This window comes from Octopus bimaculoides, chromosome 12, assembly GCF_001194135.2.
Source record: "Octopus bimaculoides isolate UCB-OBI-ISO-001 chromosome 12, ASM119413v2, whole genome shotgun sequence".
Classification (NCBI taxonomy): domain Eukaryota; kingdom Metazoa; phylum Mollusca; class Cephalopoda; order Octopoda; family Octopodidae; genus Octopus; species Octopus bimaculoides.
Window position 1 is genome coordinate 27,905,792 of NC_068992.1, and position 2,901 is coordinate 27,908,692.

The 2,901-nt window shown below is 36.1% G+C and overlaps 1 protein-coding gene across 1 annotated transcript in view; it reads left to right on the forward strand.

Moving 5' to 3' along the window:
* Positions 1-2,173: 2,173 nt before the first annotated feature.
* The window catches only part of LOC106871910 (sorting nexin-25), a 45,287-nt gene continuing 44,559 nt past the window's right edge, over positions 2,174-2,901 (forward strand). The window contains exon 1 of the mRNA XM_014918667.2: positions 2,174-2,481. The gene's annotated coding sequence lies outside the window, so the exon portion shown is untranslated. The remainder of the gene's footprint in view (positions 2,482-2,901) is intronic.

The following is a 2,901-nucleotide window of genomic DNA, read 5'->3' on the forward strand; positions in this document are numbered from 1 at the left end:
TATATATATATATATATATATATATATGTATGTATATATTACTCTTTTATTCATTTCAGCCATGGTCATGCTGGAGCACCACCATGGTCTTTCTGACTTCCTCAGTGTGGGTGTTTCACATCACCACTCCTGTATGTGCTTTTGTCCCAGCTATTGGTCCATTTGGTGTATAAGGGAGTTTGATTCCGCTGCCCTCGTCTGTGCCTAATGTCAGTCTGTTGGTTCATCTGGTATGGTGGAAAGGAGGATGTCTAGTTCCTTTTTGAAGACATCTACTTCCACCTTATGCAAATTTCTTATTTTTTGTGGTAGGGCATTGAAGAGATGTGAGCCTTTGAACCTTAGACTATTGCAATAGCTGATCCTGAATTTAGATGAAGTGGATTGTACCGTTGGTACAATAAAATGATGGCCAGTTCTGGCATTTGCGTAACACTCAATGCCAAAGTTAGGTACTAGCCCTTCTGGTATTTTCCATATGTATATTATTGCATATCTCTCATGCTTTCGCTCCTGGGAGTAAAGCTGTAGTTTTCTCAGCCTGTCCCTGTAGCTCATTCACTGCACTGTTTCAACCTTGTTAGTGTAGTGGCGCTGGACCGTTAGTTTGGCACTATGTAGTAACCATAATTGGGAGCAGTAATCCAGGTGGCTGAGAACAAAGGTTCTCCACAGGATCAATATAATTTCTTGGTCTCTTGTCTTGAAGGACCTTAGTATCCATCCCACCAGTTGTCTGCACTTTGCTGCTATCTTGCTAATGTGCATATAAAATGATGTGTCATTGTGCATACTGATCCCCAAGTCTTTCACTGCCTGTGACTCTGGGACTGTAGTGCCTTCGGGTCCTGTATATGTAGATTGTACTGTATTCATGAGTTGATAGTGCAGTGCTTGAAATTTTCCAGCATTCAACTGCATGATGTATACCCTGGCCCACTCATAGACTGAATTTAGGTCCTGCTGTAAGCTTGTGACATCATCTCGGTTTTTTATTACCTGTGATAATTTTGTATCATTGGCATAGCTAGTGACAGTAGCTGTCTGAGTGACCATGAGCATGCCTAAGAGAGCTATTATAAACAGTACTGGCCCCAGAAGAGTTTCCTGGGGGACACTAGTTAGGATTTGAGTTTCCTTAGGAAGGGCACCATTGGCTGCAACTACCTGACTTCTGTGTTTAAGTAAGTCATGTAGCCACTCACCCAGTTTACCAGCAATGCCAAGGTCTCACAGCTTATTACATATCATGCCATGATCTACCTTATCAAATGCCTTTGCGAAGTCAAGGTATATCATGCTGACATCTGAATGGTCAAGTAGCTGTTTCAAAACCCAGTATGTATACCTGTATGTATGTATATATGTAGACACACACATATATATACACACATACATATGTGTGTGTGTATGTATGTATATATACATATGTGTGTGTGTGTATATGTATATATATATATATATATATACACACAGATATACACTCATATATAGATATGTACATACATACATATGCGTGTGTGTGTGTGTGTGTGCATGAGTTATATGCCATCGTCAGTAATATAATGTTTGACGATATAAAAAATGTACCCGCTATTTTATTTATTTTTAGTGTACAGATCTTTAAAATTTTTTCTCGCCGTATGTTTCCAATTTTTTTGCACTGAAGTAAATTTGCATGTTTCGTTTTTGGATTTGGTTTGCAAGATTTTTTATGTGATTTCGTGTGTTGAAGCATATTCTGTTGTGTCTGGGGAGAGTCATTTTCTTATTGAAAATTTTAGGAAAATAAAAAGAAAAATAAGTGGAAATTTTACCGGTGAGTGTGTTAAATTTTAAGGCACAATAAGAAAATGACTCTCCCCAGACACAACAGAATAAATTTGCATGCTAATAACAAAAATTGAGCTTTTTTATTATTTATTTCTGGAGAAAATAAATGTAATTTTCGTCATCAACATACAAAACTACATCAATGTGGAAAATTTGAAAAAAAATTCTGATGGTAGGAAGAAATTTAAAAAGATTCCATTCCTTTTATGTTTGATTATGATAATCAACACTTCTCACTTGCAGCGGTTTCTCAGCTGAGTTCAGTTCGGTTATTTTGATCATTAAATTACAGTAAATTACGATATATAATAAAGAATAAAACAATAGTGGGGATTCGTGACGAAAGCGAAAGTTGACAGCCGTGTGACAAGAACGCTCTGATGGTTCTTACAGCTGAAGCTACAAAACAACAGCTAAGAAAAATAGGTTTAAAAATCTGGTTTACAAAGAAATGATTTACACAAGACAGGAGTAGCAATCTACGAAAGAAAGAAATGACTGCAGATGTGAGAAGAGATAACACCAATAAAATGAAGCACATTGATTTAAGAAAATTATTTCGTCGGTGACATATTCAAGGGACACCGGTTGATCACGGAAGCAAAACAGAATGATCAAAGTGGAGTCCAGATTAAACGAGAAAAGACCGTACGTAGATCAATAAATAATTTCATTCAATTCATTTAATATATATTTCGTTTATTTCTTTTCTAATGCAATTTTTGAAAAATAACAATATAACTAGTTCTTAGATTTCGTTTCAGAAATAAGAAAACATGTATAGCTTCATGACGAGAGTAATTGTATATATAACTGTTTGCTCCAACCACATATAGTAAATAAAGACAATCGTTGTCTAAGCAATAACTTAATTGACAAATATATTAAACCCTTACCAGCACTTGTCTTAAGAATCATACAATTACTAACAAACATGTCTGAAGCCTAAAAGAGAAAGCCTTCTATTAGAGGCCTGCGAGACTATGTCGCATAGAACCGAAGCAAACTATAATATATGTAACTCCTACTATATGTGTTGAGTGCCCTTTTGTTTCGTTTGTCCCTCAT